The sequence below is a fragment of the Schistocerca americana genome, chromosome X (genome assembly GCF_021461395.2).
Source record: "Schistocerca americana isolate TAMUIC-IGC-003095 chromosome X, iqSchAmer2.1, whole genome shotgun sequence".
Classification (NCBI taxonomy): Eukaryota; Metazoa; Arthropoda; class Insecta; order Orthoptera; family Acrididae; genus Schistocerca; species Schistocerca americana.
In genome coordinates, this window is record NC_060130.1 from 233,444,895 (window position 1) to 233,457,222 (window position 12,328).

At 45.1% G+C, this 12,328-nt stretch overlaps 1 protein-coding gene across 2 annotated transcripts in view; it reads right to left on the reverse strand.

Moving 5' to 3' along the window:
• Positions 1-12,328, reverse strand: part of LOC124555739 (neurogenic locus protein delta) — a 1,375,052-nt gene that overhangs the window by 106,496 nt on the left and 1,256,228 nt on the right. The window contains exon 5 of one of the 2 annotated variants that reach the window (XM_047129763.1): positions 6,511-6,632. The exons of the other annotated variant lie outside the window; for it this stretch is intronic. The gene's annotated coding sequence lies outside the window, so the exon portion shown is untranslated. The remainder of the gene's footprint in view (positions 1-6,510; positions 6,633-12,328) is intronic. 2 annotated transcript variants of the gene reach the window in all.

Here is a 12,328-nt window from a genome sequence, read left to right on the forward strand (position 1 = left end):
GACTATGTAAATCATCAGAGTTGCAATACTCTGTGACAGGTAGTACGACTCCCAGACTGCGTGGGGCGTAAGTAGCACCAGGTGATGAGTAATCATTGTGAGGGACTCGCAGATGCAATGTGCTTGAGTGAGACAGCTTTGTGGTCGAGCGGTTCTAGGCGCTTCAGTCTGAAACCGCGCGACCGCTACGTCGCAGGTTCGAATCCTGCCTCGGACATGGATGTTTGTGATGTCCTTAGGTTAGTTAGGTTTAAGTAGTTCTAAGTTCTAGGGGACTGATGACCTCAGATGTTAAATCCCATAGTGCTCAGAGCCATTTGAACCATTTGAGACAGCTTTATGAGCACCTGATAGAATTTGAAAAGGGCCTCATTGTGTGTCTCCATTTGGCTGACTGGTCGAACCGTGAAACATCTAGATTTTGCGTCATTCGAATGTGAATATGGCCTGATGCCGGAACGCATACTAACGTGATGGCAGGCATACCCGCCATAAAGTTTCTGGTCGTCTGCATCTTACCACCACAAGGTAGGGGCATGTTCTGTGCACCAAGCACATCGTAACCCCTTCACATCTCACCTCCCATACGAATAAAGATAATGAATTTCGTGAGACATTCTGTGCTATCTCACACCATGTTACCACTCCAAACGCAGCCGTCGACTGTTGATGAATGCATAGTGTTCAGTAGTGAATCACGGTTGTGCACTATCCCCTATGACTACCGGTGGCGAGTTAGGTGTCGACCCGGGAGTTTCAAGGTTTTGGGAAATTTCATCGTGCGGGGAGCCATCGCTTCTGACTTCAGGTCACGGCCGAGACTGATTAACGGAACCTTGAAGGGACAACGGTATGCCATGGACATACTGAGTCCTCATTTATTATCTCCCATGCGACAACACCTTGATACCATTTTCCAACAGGACAATGCTCTTTCACACGTGGAACTTGACTCTATGAACTGTCTACGTGACTTTGAGGTGCTCCTGTGGTCACCACGTTCCTCAGATCTGTCCCCCATGCAACATGTGTCGGACCAGCTCGTTCGTCAACTCCGTCCCAGTACCACTATCTAGGATATCAACAATTTTGTGCCAGCTAACGTTAGGAGAATGTACAACGGCTTTGTGGCACAGTTCCCAACCAAACCACTGCTCGCATCCAGGCCATAGGTGATGAAACGTCATATTGTTAAGTGGAGTCATATTGTTAAGTGGAGTCAAATTTGGTCTAAATTTGACTAGATCTTGTAATCACTGAAATAACGTGTCATATCCTCTTAATCTGTTAAGCTTCATTTCATCTCCTCTTCCCTATTAGGTACTTCACATTTTTCTCACGCTGTGTACATGTTGGTGAAAGACATATGTTTTGAATCTCCTACAACGCGGCATTGGCTTCACGACACGTGTTGCTGAACAGGTATTAGTTTGCAGCTATTCAAAATGCATATTAAAGTAGTATATGCTCACTGAGAGGTTAGATTATTCTGCTGAAAAATTCGTAGGCCATGGTCCTAATGCTACACGAATTGCACAGAGCGGTGAAGATAGTTTCCAAGGTCCCCGCCACGGCGGTCACTCTTGCTTGACTTGGGTAAAAAAGCAGATCCAACCCATGGCACGTTGTTCATATTTTCATTATGTCTCCCGGGACTAATGCTAAGGGTAGCAAAACTGAAATCAGCACTGAACTGAGCTTTCAGTGGTTTCCCCAAATGATTTAAAGTGACTTTTAGTACTGTTCAAAATTGTGTAGTAATGCTGTAATTCCCCCTCAATATCTGTCTTTTATTAATAATCCAAAGTGACATGTTTCGAGTTTCGGAATAATAAAAGTACTATTTTTCAAAATATAGCCTTTACTTTTTTATTGTTTTTGGGCAAATTAGGCCTAATATGATTGCTTTCCACTTAATTTTATTGCATGCGCTATGAAAGAATCAATCTTACAATGATCCTAGGATATAAAAACTGAAAAATAAATAAATTACAACTAGAGGCGAAATGTCTGGCAACCGGTATACACTGAAGTGACAAAAGTCTTGGGATACCTCCTGATATCGTGTCAGACCTACTTTTTCCCGGCGTAGTCACGTAGCTCGACGTGGCGTGGACTCAACAAATCCTTGGAAGTCTCCTGCAGAAATACTGAGCCATGTTGCTTCTATAGCTGTCCACAATTGCTAAAGTGTTGCCGGTGTAGGATTTTGTCCACGAACTGACCTCTCGATTATGTCCCATAAATCTTCGATGGGTTTCCAGCTATATTGTGCTTGTATCACACAGAACCACTGTTTTAAGGAAGTAGTTTTCCCCTTTTACGGCTCTATAACATAGTCTATAGCAGAGAAACCGGGAAGAAGGATGTATCTCACGTGCTTGAAATATATTTCTGACATTGCAATATTAACAGCACTACATTCCATACGACTGATAGGTCGGAAACGCAAGCGATCTAATGTTATAGCCAGTTTTATGCGCAGAAAGTTGTAGCCTTAGGAGTGCGTGTGTTTATATCCTCTCTTACCGGCGCCTTCCAGGTACTGATCCTAGACTCAGGAATAATACTTTAAAATTGATAGCTTGGTTGATTGTCGCAAAAATGCTTCAAACTCCATCTGTCTGGAGCTCCATCACCCATAAAAATCACCCGTTTCTTGTTCTTCTTCATCGTCTGCTGTTACGTCACAACACGTTCATATCAGTTACTATACATCGATAAGGAGTGCTAACCTCCTCGATTCGAGAAATCTTGCGCACTTGGATGGACGAGGATTCGGCAAGCTCCATTCATTTACGAGACATGGAATGTAGCGGTCTACTTCTGGTCGACTGCAGATTAAATCGGTAACGGTGCTGCAGGGTGGGCTTGTCAATGACAGTGTGGGGGGTGGTCTTTCATTCTCTTTTTTTCTTTTTTTTTCTTTTTCTTTTAGAACTATGCGACTTAACTTCTGAGGTCATCAGTCGCCTAGAACTTAGAACTAATTAAACCTAACTAACCTAAGGACATCACACACATCCATGCCCGAGCCAGGAATCGAACCTGCGACCGTAGCGGTCGCTCGGCTCCAGACTGTAGCGCCCAGAACCGTACGGCCACTCCGGCCGGCTTTCGTTCTCTAATTTCACCTAAGACTGCGAGAATGCTCTGTCACTCCCATGCACATAGAGATAGATCGTAAATTTAGCACTATGCTCGAGGTGCTAGGAATATGTAATGCACTGTCTGGCATACTTTGATGATTCGAGAATTAACAATGAATGGACGTATTGCACAGTCATCTATCTACATTCGCAATGATACTCGCAAAGTAGAGAAGGGGCTGTTTCGCTATGATACTGATGTTGGGAAACATGTTGTCACATTACTGTAAAATTGTTCACACAATCAACTGTAATGCTTATTGTTTCAGTACATCAGGGGTGTCTTTTCCGTCCCATATGTCCATTGGTACACTGATGGTTACCACATAATGATTGTTTGAGTTGGAGAAAGAGTTTTGGTGAAGGGACATCACCTTCTGGGGACGGATAGTACCGAAACAGTGATCATGTGCATGACTGCAATATGAGGAATCAGTCAAAATGGAATGCGGAGTCATCAGCTATTCCATCACTGTGACAGATGAGTTTAAATGTAGAGGTCGTCAATCACTTTTGGGCAGCAGTTTGGAAACTCTCCACAACGCCGCCAAACTTTTCCAGTTTCCTTGTGTTGTAACTGTCTCTCATTCAAAATCAACCAGTGTGTATGGCGTGTTATGGTAGCCAGAGTAACAAGATGATGTACACCGTGCAACGTCTAGTTTTCTGCGAGAGGCAGTGGATCAGAATGTGATAATGTCAGTTAGAACCTGGCACAGACGTCGAGGTCGTGGCAGAAAAACAAAATATGTGGCAGTGTACAAAGCATGTTACAGCAGAAAAAAACAATGTTTCAAACAACGACTCAGGGTCACAGGGAGCACCTCTTGCGACTTACAGTATGGTCTGGGGGATACAGTCATCCTCCTACAGTACAGGTGATGAAATTTTAATCTGGTCTGTGCAGTGGATCAATACGCTATACTCATATTTAATAGCATCGTCACGAGTGCTCGATGCCGGTTCACGTGTGGTATTTTTTTCGATGTATGGGAGGAGAGAGATGTGGTAAAAATCTTATCAAGTTCTCTATCGGATGAAGTTAGTGGAGCTTTTATAGTACGTAATTTTTCTCTGGTGGATGTAATAGAATAACGATGATAGAATGTTGGGGTGATAAACGTGAATGGGCCCTGAGGGACGTGGATCTGTAGTACCTGCTTGTAGTGTGGAGAAGCACCACAATGCAGTAGCAATATCCTCGTCCTTCCCCCAGTCCCGTACTGTCTTTTATACTACTTCATGTTGCAGGAGCAGGTCTCATTTCTGTCAAATGGTCAAAACAGAGTTCTGTCGCAGTAACTCAGCTTCTCCTGTTTCTGCACGGATTGGAGGAGGTGGTAGATATACTTTCCTCCGATCCCTACTCAGTTCCGACCTACATTGGAACGATCACGTGCGCAAGGCTGCAGCGATAGTAGCGTAAGGACTGAATGGACACCTGCAGGATGCATAGGGGCTCCCTAAAACGAGACGGGAATTTTACTGTAGCAGATAGGTTCGAGAAAAAAAAATCAAATGTGTGTGAAATCTTATGGGACTTAACTGCTAAGGTCATCAGTCCCTAAGCTTACACACTACTTAACCTAAATTATCCTAAGGACAAACACACACACACCCATGCCCGAGGGAGGACTCGAACCTCCGCCGGGACCAGCTGCACAGTCCATTACTGCAGCGCCTGAGACCACTCGGCTAATCCTGCGTGGTGGTTCGAGAAAGGGGCATGGGTGTGTGTGTTGTCCCTAGCGTAAGTTAGTTTAAGTTACATTAAGTACTGTGTAAGCCAAGGACCGATGACTTCAGCAGTTCGGTTCCGTAGGAACTTACCACAAATTTCCGGTTCCGCCCGATTTCCACGCAGCTCATGCCTTCAACCAGACAACCCGCGGAGTCGTGTTTGGAGGTAACCGAGTTAGGCTGAACGCCTTAGACACACTGTCCAGCGAGTGCAGCGTGGTACAGGTTCCCTGTTGTTTTGGTGAGGCGTTATGTGGCGCCGACGTACGCAGCTGGTGGTCGTCAAAGGCTCCGTAACGGCTGTACGAAACGTGAATGCTATCTCTAACCTATAGTGAAAGCATATCGGCAGCATATTGGCGAGGCATTTGTCTTCATGGACGAAAATTCGCGCCCCCATCGTACACATCTTGTGAATGACTTCCTTCAGGATAACGACATCGTTCGAATAGAGTGGCCAGCATGTTCTCCAGACTGGAAACCTATCGCACATGCCTGGGATAGACCGAAAAGGGCTGTTTATGGACGACGTGACCCACCAACCACTCCCAGGGATCTACGCCGAATCGTCATTGACGAGTGGGACAATCTGGACCAACAATGCCTTGATGAACTTGTGGATAGTATGCCACGTCGAATATAGTCATGCACCAATGCAAGAGAACGTGCTGCTGGGTATTAGAGGTACCGGTGTGTAGAGCAATCTGTATAACCACCTCTGAAGGTCTCGCTGTTTGGTCGTACAGCATACAATGTGTGGTTTTCATGAGCATAAAAAGGGCGGAAATGATGTTTTTGTTGATCTCTAATCCAATTTTCTGTGCAGGTTCCGGAACTCTCGGAACCGAGGTGATGCAAAGCTTTTTTGATTTGATGTAGTTGCGAGGGGACTTATGAACTGTTCCCAGTGTAATACTTCACAAGAGTAAGTATTACCGCTAACTCTGGGATTATGACCCCAAAACAATAAGTATTCAGGATTTCAACGTTTCTGTTCTGTGTTACAACTGCATCGGAATCCCACTACCATGAAACATTTTCTGCCATTTTCTGTTACGTCAGTGGAGTTAACAGGTGAAACAAGAGAAAATCATTCTAGGCTAATCAGGATCGCGCATTGGTGCTTTCTGATATTTTATCGCCTTTACTCATTCTGTAGTTGGGTAATATGCTGTGACTTGAATTGCTTTGTCGTCACAGTGATAAATCACCAGAAATAATTGTACATTTATACCTAGATTACTGGCTCCCTTTTATCAGTTTTTCTGACTGGGTGTTCTCCTTCTACTCTGAGAATTAAGTGAACTGCAAAGATAAAGGAGAATATTGCGTGTGACGAACATGCAATGCTTCCATCTTTCCAATCACCATTCAAAAAATAGTGAAAATAGGCGGCATAAAAATTGCTAAGAACAAATAAATAACAAGGACCGTAGTAATATTATAGTAATAAATAAAGAAGTTTGGTGCATCCACGATTCAGTTGATGATTATTGCCTGTACACTCTATACAAATCTGCAGTATGAACCCAGAGATTTTCGTAATTTGCGTAAGTGAATTTCATTCTTGTCCTTTTCAGTTGCCTTAGAGAAGAGGAAAAACAAATAAAGTTACACATACCTCTTTCACAGCAATGCCTGGCCGTATGGCAGTTTTCGAGTTCGGATCAGCAGATGAACGCCTTTTCACAGAGCTAGTGTGGTGCCGATGCTGGGAACATTCTCTCACAGCTGAAGTAGCAGCTAAGACCAAAAGAATAACAAATAGCTCACAAAGTGAAAATGAGAGAAATTACTGCAGTTTACGAATAAAATGAAGTTCTCGCAGACGAAAAATTAAATTCCTCACTGTCACTTATTAATTAAGAATAGATTACAATATCTCATTTTAAAAAATAAAGTTAATTTGGAAGGATAGTTTAACTCCAGTCACGAAAACAAGTAGACGATCCAAAACTTGTTAAACAGATTTGTGATGTTTCCAACTCTCAGCTTTTCCAACACAAGCAACCTATTTTTGTATGGCTCTCGAAATCTCAATGTAATGGTGCTACTCAAACCTTGCTGAATCTCGGTGCTACTTGACACCAGCTGTAACGCAGGTTTCATTCAACGCACCTACAGAGTACAACACCGAGTTTTACATTAATAATTAGATGGATTAATAATCAAATGAATATGTATAATACCACATAAATGTTGTAAATGTACGTACGAGGGGCTACCGCCCCCCCCCCCTCCCTCCCAAAGAAACGGAATAGTATTCCGTGTAGTACGCATTTTTGCCGCCAGGCGTGTATAGCGCAATCATTCCCAGTTCAGTGCCGCCCCTGTTGTCGACCTGACTTGCTCTGTTCATCTGCAGTGATTTCTTTTGCTAGCGCTGTTTCGCTCTTGTTTCGTTTTTTATGACGGAAAGTTTAAGTGAACAACGAGCAGCTGAGATATTTTGTTTTCTACACGGTAAAAATGCTGCTGACATTGTTTTAATCTTGAAAACGGCATACCGAGGTGACGATATGGCAAAAATTCAGTTTGGAACCGCGCGACCGCTACAGTCGCAGGTTCGAATCCTGCCTCGGGCATGGATGTGTGTGACGTCCTTAGGTTGGTTAGGTTTAAGTAGTTCTAAGTTCCAGGGGACTGATGACCTCAGATGTTAAGTCCCATAGTGCTCAGAGCCTTTGAACCTTTTTGTAGTATCGTGGTATTTGTTTACATCTGAAATTATTGTCATATTCTATGGTGGACAATTGTGGTAATCATTTTCCATAGTCAAACGACTGTACCGGAACGCGATTACAGGACTTGCGAGACAGTTAACGTCATGCAGGCTGCATGCTAATCAGGTGGAACGCAATTCATGCCGTTCTGCGTGTAATAACACGATTCCAGATGATTGAACTGTGTGCGAAGGTAGTGTATTAGGCGTAATCATTCTTACAGGGTTTCATGGACTGATGGGTTTTGAGACTGGCCGGCCGATGTGACCTAGCGGTTCTAGGCGCTTCAGTCTGGAACCGCGCGACCGCTACAGTCGCAGGTTCGAATCCTGCCTCGGGCATGGATGTGTGTGACGTCCTTAGGTTGGTTAGGTTTAAGTAGTTCTAAGTTCCAGGGGACTGATGACCTCAGATGTTAAGTCCCATAGTGCTCAGAGCCTTTGAACCTTTTTGTAGTATCGTGATATTTGTTTACATCTGAAATTATTGTCATATTCTATGGCGGACACTTGTGGTAATCATTTTCCATAGTCAAACGACTGTACCGGAACGCGATTACAGGACTTGCGAGACAGTTAACGTTATGTAGGCTGCATGCTAATCAGGTGGAACGCAATTCATGCCGTTCTGCGTGTAATAACACGATTCCAGATGATTGAACTGTGTGCGAAGGTAGTGTATTAGGCGTAATCATTCTTACAGGGTTTCATGGACTGATGGGTTTTGAGACTGGCCGGCCAATGTGACCGAGCGGTTCTAGGCGCTTCAGTCTGGAACCGCGCGATCGCTACAGTCGCAGGTTCGAATCCTGCCTCGGGCATGGATGTGTGTGACGTCCTTAGGTTGGTTAGGTTTAAGTAGTTCTAAGTTCCAGTGGACTGATGACCTCAGATGTTAAGTCCCATAGTGCTCAGAGCCTTTGAACCTTTTTGTAGTATCGTGGTGTTTGTTTACATCTGAAATTATTGTCATATTCTATGGTGGACACTTGTGGTAATCATTTTCCGTAGTCAAACGACTGTACCGGGACGCGATTACAGGACTTGCGAGACAGTTAACGTTATGTAGGCTGCATGCTAATCAGGTGGAACGCAATTCATGCCGTTCTGCGTGTAATATCATGATTCCAGATGATTGAACTGTGTGCGAAGGTAGTGCATTAGGCGTAATCATTCTTACAGGGTTTCATGGACTGATGGATTTTGAGACTGGCCGGCCGATGTAATCGAGCGGTTCTAGGCGCTTCAGTCTGGAACCGCGCGACCGCTACAGTCGCAGGTTCGAATCCTGCCTCGGGCATGGATGTGTGTGACGTCCTTAGGTTGGTTAGGTTTAAGTAATTCTAAGTTCCAGTGGACTGATGACCTCAGATGTTAAGTCGTATTGTGCTCAGAGCCATTTGAACCATTTTGAGACTGTTGATGGTAATACGATCGTTGGAGGAGTACGTAAATCTGCTCCCTCCGTCAGGGGGAGACTATGTTGTGGCAATAGGCACAGCCCTGCTTCTGCCTTTCACCTTGTACATATTCACAACAGTACAAAATGATCACAAAAGCACCCATCGCACTCAGACACACGTTACACATATACATTAAACACGTCGTAAAAGGCCAAAAGAGGGAAACTAAATCCACAGAAATGAGAGGTTCCTGCGCAGCCGTCAGTCCTAACTAAATGGCTTCGTTACTTTATTAACACTCTCTGTGATGGATTCAAAGGTGACTGAGGATTAAAGGGAATACATTTGTGAAATGTCCGTCATTGAGTTTTTGGGGAGGACTGGTGGAGGTGTGTTATTTGTGTGCGGATGGTGGAATAATCGGAGCCAAGTGCAGCTGCGTTGAGCACATGTCCCGTTGGCAGGCGGGATCTGAGCAGATGCGGACTTCCGGTGGCCCGAGCTGTCGCTGAGAGTTTTGTGCGCGGGAGGAAGCCGCAGCCCCGACCGGAAGGAAGGTGTGCCACACAGGCGCAGGCCCGCTGCAGCCGTGCCCTACCTTGCTTGCCTTCCAGCTCTCGCGCTCCATCGTGCGCTGGATAAACAACTGGAGCACCTCGGAGGAATCTGCAGCACATGCCTTACGGATGCACAGTGAAATGATTATACACTGGCGACCATTAAAATTACAACACCAGGAACGATAACAAATAATGAGATTTTACGTATTGTGCGAATACAGCATAGAGGAAAGACGCCACAATTTAAGTGATATGTGTACGTAGGGGGTGCGAAATTTACACTACTGGCCATTAAAATTGCTACACCACGTAGATGACGTGCTACAGACGCGAAATTTAACCGACAGGAAGAAGATGCTGTGATATGCATATGATTAGCTTTTCAGAGCGTTCCCACAAGGTTGGCGCCGCTGGCGACACCTACAACGTGCTGACATGAGGAAAGTTTCCAACCGATTTCTGATACACAAACAGCAGTCGACCGGCTTTTCCTGGCGAAATTTTGTTGTGATGCCTCGTGTAAGGAGGAGAAATGCGTACCGTCACGTTTCCGACTTCGATAAAGGTCGGATTGTAGCCAGTCGCGATTGCGGTTTATCGTATCGCGACATTGCTGCTCGATTTGGTCGAGATCCAATGACTGTTAACAGAATATGGAATCGGTGGGTTCAAGAGGGTAATACGGAACGCCGTGCTGGAATCACTCAATAGAGGAAAGTCCACTGGACCTGACGGGATACCAATTCGATTCTACACAGAGTACGCGAAAGAACTTGCCCCCCTTCTAACAGCCGTGTACCGCAAGTCTCTAGAGGAACGGAGGGTTCCAAATGATTGGAAAAGAGCACAGGTATTCCCAGTCTTCAAGAAGGGTGGTCGAGCAGATGCGCAAAACTATAGACCTATATCTCTGACGTCGATCTGTTGTAGAATTTTAGAACACGTTTTTTGCTCGAGTATCATGTCGTTTTTGGAAACCCAGAATCTACTATGTAGGAATCAACATGGATTCCGGAAACAGCGATCGTGTGAGACCCAACTCGCTTTATTTGTTCATGAGACCCAGAAAATATTAGATACAGGCTCCCAGGTAGATGCTATTTTTCTTGACTTCCGGAAGGCGTTCGATACAGTTCCGCACTGTCGCCTGATAAACAAAGTAAGAGCCTACGGAATATCAGACCAGCTGTGTGGCTGGATTGAAGAGTTATTAGCAAACAGAACACAGCATGTTGTTATCAATGGAGAGATGTCTACAGACGTTAAAGTAACCTCTGGCGTGCCACAGGGGAGTGTTATGGGACCATTGCTTTTCACAATATATATAATAGACCTAGTAGATAGTGTCGGAAGTTCCACGCGGCTTTTCGCGGATGATGCTGTAGTATACAGAGAAGTTGCAGCATTAGAAAATTGTAGCGAAATGCAGGAAGATCTGCAGCGGATAGGCACTTGGTGCAGGGAGTGGCAACTGTCCCTTAACATAGACAAATGTAATGTATTGCGAATACATAGAAAGAAGGATCCTTTATTGTATGATTATATGATAGCGGAACAAACACTGGTAGCAGTTACTTCTGTAAAATATCTGGGAGTATGCATGCGGAGCGATTTGAAGTGGAATGATCATATAAAATTAATTGTTGGTAAGGCGGGTACCAGGTTGAGGTTCATTGGGAGAGTGCTTGGAAAATGTGGTCCATCAGCAAAGGAGGTGGCGTACAAAACACTCGTTCGACCTATACTTGAGTATTGCTCATCAGTGTGGGATCCGTACCAGATCGGTTTGACGAAGGAGATAGAGAAGATCCAAAGAAGAGCGGCGCGTTTCGTCACAGGGTTATTTGGTAACCGTGATAGCGTTACGGAGATGTTTAATAAACTCAAGTGGCAGACTCTGCAAGAGAGGCGCTCTGCATCGCGGTGTAGATTGCTCGCCAGGTTTCGAGAGGGTGCGTTTCTGGATGAGGTATCGAATATATTGCATCCCCCTACTTATACCTCCCGAGGAGATCACGAATGTAAAATTAGAGAGATTAGAGCGAGCACGGAGGCTTTCAGACAGTCGTTCTTCCCGCGAACCATACGCGACTGGAACAGGAAAGGGAGGTAATGACAGTGGCACGTAAAGTGCCCTCCGCCACACACCGTTGGGTGGCTTGCGGAGTATAAATGTAGATGTAGATGTAGATCCCAACGGCCTCGTATCCTTAGCAGTCGAGATGACAGGCATCTTATCCACATGGCTGTAACGGATCGTGCTGCCACGTCTCGATCCCTCAGTCAACAGATGGGAACGTTTGCAAGACAACAACCATCTGCACAAACAGTTCGACGACGTTTGCAGCAGCATGGACTATCAGCTCGGAGACCATGGCTGCGGTTACCCTTGACGCTGCATCACAGACAGGAGCGCCTGCGATGGCGTACTTAACGACGAACCTGGGTGCACGAATGGCAAAACGTAATTTTTTCGGATGAATCCAGATTCTATTTACAACATCATGATGGTCGCATCCGTGTTTGGCGACATCGCGGTGAACCCGGCATGATGGTATGGGGTGCCACTGGTTACACGTCTCGGTCACCTCTTGTTCGCATTGACGGCACTTTGAACAGTGTACGTTACATTTCAGATGTATTACGACCCGTGGCTCCACCCTTCATTCGATCCCTGCGAAACCCTACATTTGAGCAGGATAATGCACGACCGCATGTTGCAGGTGCTGTACGGGCCTTTCTGGATACAGAAAA